This window comes from Ranitomeya variabilis, chromosome 1, assembly GCF_051348905.1.
Source record: "Ranitomeya variabilis isolate aRanVar5 chromosome 1, aRanVar5.hap1, whole genome shotgun sequence".
Classification (NCBI taxonomy): domain Eukaryota; kingdom Metazoa; phylum Chordata; class Amphibia; order Anura; family Dendrobatidae; genus Ranitomeya; species Ranitomeya variabilis.
The window spans coordinates 440629264-440640563 of NC_135232.1; positions in this window are offsets into that span (position 1 = coordinate 440629264).

Sequence of the window (11300 nt, forward strand, 5' to 3'; positions counted from 1 at the left end):
TAGGTAGTCCCTATTCTTTTCTATTGCAGTTCCTGCATGATGAAGGCATTGATGCTATGGACTGGCCTGTCCATTTCTCAGCCCTGAATCCAATCGAGCACATCTGGGACATCATCTCCCGTTCTATCCACCAACTCCACGTTGCACCACGGACTATCCAGGAGTTGACTGATGCTTTATTCCAGGTTTGGGAGGAGATTGCTCAGGAGAATATCTGCTGCCTCATCAGTAGCATGCCCAGGCATTGTAGGGGGGTCATACAGGCATGTGGAGGCCACACACACTACTGAGCATCTATTCCTTGTCTTGAGGCATTTTCACTGATTGGATGAGCCTGTAATTTGATTTTCCACTTTGATTTTGAGTAATCTTTCCAAATTCAGTCCTCCTTGGGATATTAATTTTGATTTACAGTGGGGCAAAAAGTATTTAATCAGCGGCCAATTATGCAATGTGCCACCTAGGAGAGGCGAGCTTCCAAGAATGGACCCTCTGGGTCACGGCACCTAAGCTCCTCCAGGTGAGCGTACCAGATGAGACCGACCCCTATACAGGGATCGCTAGGGGCAGGCCCATGGGAGTCAGATACCGTGACAGCTGGTACCAAGAGGGGTGGCTCAAAGAGAAGCAGAGGGACTAAACAGGTAGGAGCTGGCGGGACAGCCGTAGCTGGGAAGCAGGGGAAACAGAACCTAGGGGCGAGAGGGTACAGGGAGTTCAGGAGGTAGCAGAGGAACCAGGGTGTAGGACTGGGAGAAGGACCGGCACCACTGAAGAAGGACCAGGAGATGAGGAACCACAAGGTCAGGAGCAGGGAATCCAAGACAGGGAGGAACGGGGACTGCCTGGAGAACAAACAGGAAAAGGGAACTCCAGAAATAGTGTGAAGATATCCACAGAACGGCCAAACCAAGCTTACACCAAAGCACACACAATAATCAGTCACCTCCATTAGGGGAGGGCGGCCTGATATAGCCAATGGCAGCATCTGATTGGAACAGCAGTTGTTCCGGGTCAGATACTGCCAGTTAAGGAGCTGGCAGAGCGCGCGGCCGCGGCCTAAGGTGCATGGCCAGATTCGCCGCCAGATGTGAGCCTGACAGCACAGGAGAGAGACCCCAGAACCCACAAGCAGCAGAACGCCGAGTTGCCGGACCTAAGCGGTAAGTATTGGGGGGCAGGGTGGGTGCAGCAGCAGGTAGCGCGTCAGCAGGCACGACATGCAAGTTCTCCCACTTAAAAAGATGAGAGGCCTTTAATTGACATCATAGGTAGACCACAACTATGAGAGTCAAAATGAGAAAACAAATCCAGTAAATCACCTTGTCTGATTTGGCAAGATTTATTTTGCAAATTATGGAGGAAAATAAGTATTTGGTCATTAACAAAAGTTCATCTCAATATTTTGTTATATATCCTTTGTCGGCAGTGGCAGAGGTCAAACGTTTTCTGTAAGTCTTCACAAGGTTGGCACACACTGTTGGTGGTATGTTGGCCCATTCCTCCATACAGATCTCTTCTAGAGCAGTGATGTTTTGGGCCTGCCGCTGGGCAACACGGACTTTCAACTTTCAACACAGACTTTCAACTCCATCCAAAGGTTTTCTCTGGGGTTGGGATCTGGAGACTGGCTAGGCCACTCCAGGACCTTCATATGCTTCTTACGAAGCCACTCCTTCATTGCCATGGTGGTGTGCTTGGGATCATTATCATGCTGAAAGACCCATCCACGTTTCATCTCCAATGCCCTTGCTGATGGAAGGAGGTTTGCACTCAAAATCTCACGGTTCATGGCCCCATTAATTTTTTCACGTACACGGATCAGTCGTCCTGGTCCCTTTGCAGACAAACAAGAATCAACCCCAAAGAATGATGTTGCCACCCCCATGCTTCACAGTAGGTATGGTGTTCTTTGGATGCAACTCAGCATTGTCTCCTCCAAACACAAAGAGTTTTGTTTCTATCAAACAGTTCTACTTTGGTTTCATCAGACCATATGACATTCTCCCAATACTCTTTTGGATCATCTAAATGCTCTCTAACAAACTTCAGACAGGCCTGGACATGTACTGGCTTAAGCAGGGGGACATGTCTGGCACTGCAGGATCTGAATCTCTGACAGTGTAGTGTGTTCCTGATGGTAGCTTTTGTTGCTGTGGTACCAGTTCTATGCAGGTCATTCACTAGGTCCCCCCATGTGGTTAAGGGATTTTTGTTCACCGTTCTTGACATTATTTTGACCCTATAAGGTGAGATCTTGCGTGGAGACCCAGATGGAGGGAGATTATCAGTGGTCTTGTATGTCTTCTATTTTCTTATTATTGCTCCCACAGTTGATTTCATCACACCAAGCTACTTGCCTATTGCAGATTCAGTCTTCCCAGCCTGGTGCAGGGCTACAATTTTGTTTCTGGTGTTCTTCAACAGCTCTTTGGTCTTCACCATAGTGGAGTTTGTAGTGTGACTGTTTGAGGTTGTGGGCAGGTGTCTTTTATACTGACAACAAGTTCAAACAGTTGCCATTACTACAGGTGATGAGTTCAGGACAGAGAAGCCTCTTAACCCCTTTCTGCCAGCTGACGGAATAGTACGTCAGCTGGCAGATCCCCTGCTTTACGGTGGGCTCTGGCGGTGAGCCCACCTTAAAGCCGCGACATGTCAGCTGTTCTGTACAGCTGACATGTGCGCGCAATGAGCGCGAGCGGAATTGCGATCCGCCCGCGCCCATTAACTAGTTAAATGCCGCCGTCAAGCGCTGACAGCGGCATTCAACTAGCGCTCCCACACAGGCTGAATCTTGCAGAGCCACCTGCTCTGCAGTTTGCAAACTAAGGCTGCATTCACACTAGTGTCGGTACGGGGCCGTCGCGCTGCATCGGCCCGACGTACCGACGCATACTGTGCAAAAAATGCCCAACGTGGGCAGCAGAAGCAGTCTTAGGACGCTTCTGCTGCCCCATTGCAAGGTCGGGGGAGGAGGGGGCAGAGTTTCTGCCGCGCATGCGCTGTCGAAAATGGCGGACTCGACGCCCAAAAAAACATTACATGTAACTTTTTTTGTGGCGGCGGTCCGCCAAAACATGGCGCAACGTCGCACGACGGTTGCGACGTGTGGCACTGCGTTGCAATGCGTCGCTAAGGCTAGGTTCACATTGCGTTAGGGCAATCCGTTAAGCGCATAGTGCTTGTGCAGCGCCCCAGAGTCCTGGTCGTTGCAGTACTGTGGCTCCGCCACTAAGGGGAGCTATGGTACGTCTGATGGCACTGAAGGAGTTCATCTGACCAGGTATCACAGACACCAATACATTTCACAGCCGGGCCTCCAGGGGGAGCTAAGGGTTCTATTTACTAGGCCACTCTCCACAACACTGGTAAAACTGGGGGTCAGGCAGGAAGTTAGACAGAAGCTGACTGGGTTGGAACCAGGCAACACCTTGTGGCAGAGGGTGTTGTGGGGGAAGATACAGTAGGGTCTCTGTCAGGGGTGGGATCCTGACAGAGGCTTGGCAACTTGAACGAACGTAACGGGACCGTGCCTGCTCAGGATAGCGGCGGTGCCCAAGGAAGGATCAGAAGCGAGATAGATTGTGCTGTGTGAGAAACGAGATCAAAGCACTAGGAGAACACCAGTAGGAGTCGTGCTGTAAGACCGAGGCAACATCCTACTGAGGCGCACAACCGGTGGCCGGAACGCCGAGAGAGTATCATAATATCCAGCTTCAAGCAATACTCTAAACAGCGGCAGGACAGTCAGTCTAAGGCGGGCTGTCTAACTTAAATCACCTATGCAGTCTTGGGGGGCAACTTGTGGAGAGGGGCGACTCTAGGGTCCCGGAAGAGCTCCGAGCCTACCCGTCAAACGGGTGCCGTCCCAACCAGAACATCAGGGAGGGACGGAGGATTAGCAGAACATCATCTAATCGAGTTGTGAGGGAACTTAAGAAACAGACACAACAGTTGTGGGGACTTTCTGTAAGCACAGCAGGGAAGGACCACAACACATAGCGCAAGCAGGAAGGCACAGATTTCCACCTGTGAAGAGAATTCTGGAAGTGCCATTGGACCGGCCGGACTTGCGCAGCCTGGTAAACCGTATTCTGGACTGAGGACTCAGAGATCTTCAGTAAAGAGGTAAAGAGACTGCAACCTGGTGTCCTCGTTATTTACCGCGACCTGCACCTCACAATTGCACCGTTACACCACCACTTATTGCACCGGACGTCCCCCACTGACAGACAGGGCCACGGACCGGGTCTAGCCACCGTGACAACCCCAGAACTGAACAGAGACTCTCAGAGGCCCGGTTCCGGGTATCCCTCGGCCCTGCGGCGGTGTGGGGGCGCTCCAACTTGGCGTCACGAACAGGATCTACTTAAGCCTGAAGAATCAGGTCATGTGTGCCTTGGAACTGTGATTTACTGTGCTTGGACTGTACTTTATTGCAAAGACTGTGGATTGTCACTTGCCGCCAAAAGTTTGCGCCAAAACCGCCGCCATTACAGCGCTAAGGAGAGCGCAGGAGAAGAAGAAGGGTGTGGAAGTGGGCGTGAACAAGCTGAAGAGCGTGAAAGACAATGGCCGCCCAGTCTAAATATCTCGGCCCCTTGAGGACGTGTCCGTCAGCAGCCGAGATCCGCCTCCTGATCCTCAATGGTGGGCAGAGACAGAGAAAGCGAAACCGCCCACGGAGGAGAGAGCGGGAAAAGGACCAGGAAGAAGAAGTGAGAGACATGGAGGACGCCATGGCAAGCTACCCGGAGAGGCACCGCAGCCAGACCTCCACAGTTGACGCTGACCTCCTGCAGACCGGAGCGGATGGGCTGATCCACCAACTCCTGCAGACGGAGCTGAGCACTGAGGCCGGGTGGAAGAAGACCATCATCGGGAGCCTCACCAGACGCCTATCGGCAGCCTCGCTTGGTCCGGATCAGGAAAGAAGGTCCAGCGCTCCGAAGCTGGAAAGCAAGGCCCTGCCGGAAAGCGAGATGCTGCAAGCAGAGATGACAACGCTGCAGCGCGAGGCCCTGCAACCAGCGCTACAGGCCGCAGTGGAGACGGAGCAGACCGGCACCGGAGGGACCGCATCTGAAGCAGGTATGAAGGACGACCCTGCCCTGACGACCGACACCACTCCAGTGACTGCTAGTGCCAAAGCTGCTGACTCCGTTCCAGTGACTGATCTTGCAGCAGCCGCTACCTCTGCTGCAGCAAATGCCCCTACTCAAGCTGCGCAGACCTCCATCGCTGCGCCCGATTTAACCGTACATGCAAGACGGATTAACGGCGTTTGTCCAGCACTGGGTGCAACCCTGGACCTCACTTTGCCCAGGCCAAGAAGGGTTAAGTGCCAGGTGCAGCCCTGGAAGCCGTCCAACTAAGCCTCGGAAACCTGAAACTGTAAATAGTTAACTGTTTATTTCCTTGCTGTTTTGCTGCTAAAACCCGTCCTGGGTTAACTCTTAAAGGGATCCCTTTGTTTACCCGGGATCCCTATTGCTTTTTATTTTTGCTTTCACTTTCATTTTTGCTTTTTTGTTCCACAATGTTATAAAAACTGCTGAATCATGAACAATGCATGATACAGACTTTTTGTACATAGTTTGCACCTTATTAAAGGCGCCCCCTACTGGTTTTACTCCAAAAAGGACTCTTTGTGAAGATACCACACTGGAACCTTTGCTGAGTATGGACTGGTAGCTTAAGAAGATATGCTACCTCATAAAGACTTGGTCCCCTCTTAAAGGGGATGTTCCCTTGTGCGTCTAAAGAATGGTATTGCTTTAATTAATGTCTTGACCGAAAAGAAAGTGATAATAATGTTTACATGAGTAAGTTATATGTATCTAACTGGTTAATTGTGAGAAAATGCTGATGATGTTCCCTGAAAAGAAAAAAAAATGAAAAATAGCAGAAAGATGCAGTGGACCCGTAGAGGTAGACATGGTGTCCAGCATGCATGGGAAAGAGAAAGATAATGAGAAGGCTTAATGTTTAATAGAAAATGTTTAATAATGTTGATAGGTAATGAGGATAGAAGGTAAACCCTGAGTCCTCATAGGAGCCATATAGAGATGGCTCAGTGCCCTTCAATTGAAAGTAATGTTATGTTCTATACTGTGTATAGTAGTTGAGAGACAGAAGGCTCGGGCTGAAAGGAGCGGTCCTGTAAGAAAGGAGAGGCAGTAGGTCTGGTGCCGATAGGACAGGCGGTCCTGCAGATTTAAAGTAGGAGAATGAAAAAGTTAAAAAACTGCCTTATAATGTGATTATAAGAAGGTCTTTAGTGGATTCCGAGTGTAAGTCCTTAAAGGCAAAGTTAAATTATTGTTCAACAATGTTGCACTAAGTAGAATACCCGATTGGGTAAGAAGAGTTGTTTATAGCATGTTGCTATGATATTTAACCATGTTTGTAACGTTCAAGTGTCCTTACCTCCCATAAAGGGAAGCCTGTTCAAGTATGCTTATTGTTATTGCACTCAACAAAATTGTATGTCTTTTTGCTAACCTGTATTGTTGTTTTCTTCCCAGTCCCGGAGTACTGTGTTTAACCAGGGGGGAGTGCAGCGCCCCAGAGTCCTGGTCGTTGCAGTACTGTGGCTCCGCCACTAAGGGGAGCTATGGTACGTCTGATGGCACTGAAGGAGTTCATCTGACCAGGTATCACAGACACCAATACATTTCACAGCCGGGCCTCCAGGGGGAGCTAAGGGTTCTATTTACTAGGCCACTCTCCACAACACTGGTAAAACTGGGGGTCAGGCAGGAAGTTAGACAGAAGCTGACTGGGTTGGAACCAGGCAACACCTTGTGGCAGAGGGTGTTGTGGGGGAAGATACAGTAGGGTCTCTGTCAGGGGTGGGATCCTGACAGAGGCTTGGCAACTTGAACGAACGTAACGGGACCGTGCCTGCTCAGGATAGCGGCGGTGCCCAAGGAAGGATCAGAAGCGAGATAGATTGTGCTGAGTGAGAAACGAGATCAAAGCACTAGGAGAACACCAGTAGGAGTCGTGCTGTAAGACCGAGGCAACATCCTACTGAGGCGCACAACCGGTGGCCGGAATGCCGAGAGAGTATCATAATATCCAGCTTCAAGCAATACTCTAAACAGCGGCAGGACAGTCAGTCTAAGGCGGGCTGTCTAACTTAAATCACCTATGCAGTCTTGGGGGGCAACTTGTGGAGAGGGGCGACTCTAGGGTCCCGGAAGAGCTCCGAGCCTACCCGTCAAACGGGTGCCGTCCCAACCAGAACATCAGGGAGGGACGGAGGATTAGCAGAACATCATCTAATCGAGTTGTGAGGGAACTTAAGAAACAGACACAACAGTTGTGGGGACTTTCTGTAAGCACAGCAGGGAAGGACCACAACACATAGCGCAAGCAGGAAGGCACAGATTTCCACCTGTGAAGAGAATTCTGGAAGTGCCATTGGACCGGCCGGACTTGCGCAGCCTGGTAAACCGTATTCTGGACTGAGGACTCAGAGATCTTCAGTAAAGAGGTAAAGAGACTGCAACCTGGTGTCCTCGTTATTTACCGCGACCTGCACCTCACAATTGCACCGTTACACCACCACTTATTGCACCGGACGTCCCCCACTGACAGACAGGGCCACGGACCGGGTCTAGCCACCGTGACAACCCCAGAACTGAACAGAGACTCTCAGAGGCCCGGTTCCGGGTATCCCTCGGCCCTGCGGCGGTGTGGGGGCGCTCCACTAGCAGATTGCGCTAACGCAATGTATCTATAGGGATCGCGTTTGCCGATCCCGCTAGCGCAGATCCCCGATCTGCACTAGCGAGGAATGGACCTCGGCAAGCAACGTCCGAGGTCTGTCAGAAAATAACGGCACATCGCTAGCGCGTGCTGAAAATGGCATGCGCTAGCGATGCGCTAGAGATCAGATTCACATTGCCACCAATGGGTGCGCTAACGGACCCGTTGCATGGCGTTAATTGCGACAATTTCGCCATGCAACGCAGTCCGTTAGCGTTAACCCATTAATGCAATGTGAACCTAGCCTAATAAAAGTGTATGGATAAAAAATGCATCCTGCGGGCAACTTTGCAGGATGCGTTTTTTTTATCCACAACGATGCATTGCGAAGTGCAGTGCACGACGCTAGTGTGAAAGTAGCCTAAGGGTATGTGTCCACGGTCAGTAAACGCTGCTTGTTTGACGCTGCGCAGAGCTGCAGCGTCAAACACGCAGCGTCCAGATGTTCCAGCATAGTGGAGGGGATTTTATGAAATCCCGTGTCCACTATGCGTGGAAACACGCATCCGACTTCCCTGCGACTCCGGACATGCTGCGCGTCTTTTCAGATCGCAGCATATCCGTGCTACCTGCGGCGACGCTGCGTCGCCGCAAGTAATATCACAGGGCGCTATGCGAGGGTGCAATGATCCCGGATGTGTACAGTTAACACATCCGGCATCATTGCGTCCCAGGAAGGGGGCGGGGCTTAGCGCCGAGCGGCTTCGCCGCTCCGGCGATACCGCCGGCCATCCTGACCGTGGACACGTACCCTAAGACTGACCCACCCAACCCTTTGGTGCAAGGTTTAAATGGAATGTGTGGCCATGGGCCGTTTATATGACTCGGTCTGGAGGAAACAAACAGCCCCACTGCCATTCTGTAGTTCGCTCCAAAAATAAAAGCCCTTAACGGGTTTTCCTAAACATTGCCTTTTCTCTAAGGTTATGTGTCCACGTTCAGGAAACTCTGCGTTTTTGACGCAGCGCTGAGCCGCAGCGTCAAAAACGCAGCGTCCAGATGTTACAGCATAGTGGAGGGGATCTAATGAAATCCCGTCTCCACTGTGCATTAAAAAACGCATGCGTTTTTCCCACAAACGCACATGCGGTGCGTTTTTTCAGAACGCAGCATGTTGCTACAATGAGCAAAACACTCAGGAACACCGCAGGTGACCTGCCAGTGACCTCAGGTGCAGTTTTGGTCAGGATTTTACTTGCATAAAATCCTGACCAAAGCCTGAAGCAAGTCTGAACGTGGACACATACCCTAATAAGTTTACCAGGTCCACACTAAGGGTATGTTTCCACGGTCAGGAAACGCTGCTTGTTTGACGCTGCGCAGAGCTGCAGCGTCAAACAAGCAGCGTCCAGATGTTCCAGCATAGTGGAGGGGATTTTATGAAATCCCGTCTCCACTATGCGTGGAAACCCGCACGCGGCGGCCCTGCGACTCCGGACATGCTGCGCGTCTTTTCAGATCGCAGCGTCCCCGCAAGGCATATCACAGGGCCCTATGGGAGAGAGCGATCATCCCGGATGTGAAGAGTTAACACATCCGGCATGATCGCGTCCCAGAAAGGGGGCGGGGCTTAGCGCCGAGCGGCTTCGCCGCTGCGGCGATACCGCCGGCCATCCTGACCGTGGAAACATACCCTTACTTTTATTTTGCACTGCAGCCACAGCTATATCTGTGACTGCAATGCATGCCAGCACATTTAATATGCTTCTATGCGCATTGTTGGGGATACATATCTATCCTCGCATATGATCCCCCTCACTGCCTCACAGTATGTAAAGATGATAACATTCAAATGCCAATATGCTATTTCCTTCTTGATTGATTGCAATGACTCAAATCTCCACTGAGTGGCAGCAGAGGCATTACTATACTTCCTACATACAAATAACTGTGATCAAGCACAGGATTGAAATGTGGTACTTATCAGCAAATTGTGTTTGCTGCAGCTTACATCAATATATGCTGACCTCTTAACTTTCAGGTAAGGGTACCGTCTCACATAACGATTTACCAACGATCACGACCAGCGATACGACCTGGCCGTGATCGTTGGTAAGTGGTTGTGTGGTCGCTGGGGAGCTGTCACACAGTCAGCTCTCCAGCGACTAACGATGCCGAAGTCCCCGGGTAACCAGGGTAAACATCGGGTTACTAAGCGCAGGGCCGCGCTTAGTAACTCGATGTTTACCGTGGTTACCAGCGTAAAAGTAAAAAAAAACAAACAGTACATACTCACATTCCGGTGTCTGTCCCCCGGCGTTCTGCTTCTCTGCACTGTGTCTGCCAGCCGGAAAGCACAGCGATGACGTCACCGCTGTGATCACTTTCCGGCTGGCCAGCGCTCACAGTGCAGAGAAGCAGAACGCCGGGGGACAGACACCGGAATGTGAGTATGTACTGTTTGTTTTTTTTTACTTTTACGCTGGTAACCAGGGTAAACATCGGGTTACTAAGCGCGGCCCTGCGCTTAGTAACCCGATTTTTACCCTGGCTACAAGCGAACGCATCGCTGGATCGCTGTCACACACAACGATCCAGCGATGACAGCGGGAGATCCAGCGACGAAAGAAAGTTCCAAACGAGCTGCTACGACGTACGATTCTCAGCAGGGTCCCTGATCGCTGCTGCGTGTCAGACACAGCGATATCGTATGGATATCGCTGGAACGTCACGGATCGTACCGTCGTAGCGACAAAAGTGCCACTGTGTGACGGTACCCTAAGAAAAAGGGATACAAACTGCATCGTGTAATGAGCTGCTTAAATAAAATTTTATGTTAAGACAATATTTTACGTCAGGGCATATGCCAACATTCAGGCAGGTTCAGCAGACCAGCCCCTCAAAATAGAGAAAGTCTCACTGGATCCATGACCGTAGGGAGATAGATATGTATGAAAGATATTTTTTATTATTGTTTTAATCAATTTTTGTGTCATTATTATTATTATTATTATTGTTTCTGGAGGCGGATTTATCATCCAGGCAACATCCTCCCCATAACCTGGAAGAGGTGGTTTACATGAATTGATAAAAGATGATTTCTCAATAACAAGGCGTCTGATATGAAACATACAGTAGGTAGAACATTTCTCAGCATTCTACAACCTGTATTAATATAGATAGGTCAAATAAACGGACAGATCCCCTATAACTGTTTGCACGTTAATGACCGGGCCAATTTTTACAATTCTGACCACTGTCCCTTTTTGAGGTTATAACTCTGGAACGCTTCAACGGATCCCGGTGATTCTGACATTGTTTTCTCGTGACATATTGTACTTCATTATAGTGGTAACATTTCTTTGATATAGGTAATATAGGTAGCGTTTATTTGTGAAAAACGGAAATTTGGTGAAAATTTTGAAAATGTAGCAATTTTCCAACTTTGAATTTTTATACAATTAAATCACAGACATATGTCACACAAAATACTAAAAAAGTAACATTTCCCGCATATCTACTTTACATCAGCACAATTTTGGAACCAATTTTTTTTTTTTTTTAGGGAGTTATAAGGGTTA